Source organism: Orcinus orca, chromosome 4 (assembly GCF_937001465.1).
Source record: "Orcinus orca chromosome 4, mOrcOrc1.1, whole genome shotgun sequence".
In the NCBI taxonomy this organism is placed as follows: domain Eukaryota; kingdom Metazoa; phylum Chordata; class Mammalia; order Artiodactyla; family Delphinidae; genus Orcinus; species Orcinus orca.
In genome coordinates this window covers 86,575,355-86,575,640 of record NC_064562.1, presented here as the reverse complement: position 1 = coordinate 86,575,640, position 286 = coordinate 86,575,355, and positions in this window count along the sequence as shown.

The following is a 286-nucleotide window of genomic DNA, read 5'->3' as shown; positions in this document are numbered from 1 at the left end:
GGGTGCTGCGCATGCGCGCTGCTGCTGCGCATGCGCGCGCCTCCGGCTCGCCCAGGGCGAGCGGCAAAGAGGTCTTTGTGAGTTGCGCGAGACCGGAAGTCTTTACTTAACGTGAGTCTCAAGTTGTTGGGTCATCACCTCGACGTTGTTCGTTTTTCATCTCTCATAGGTTGAATGGCGGTAGATTCTTTGGGTTTATGAGATTTAGCATGTAGGACTACAGTGCTCATACATAAGCATTACTTTACTTGCTGCTTATAATAGCAATATGAATTCATGTCTCTCT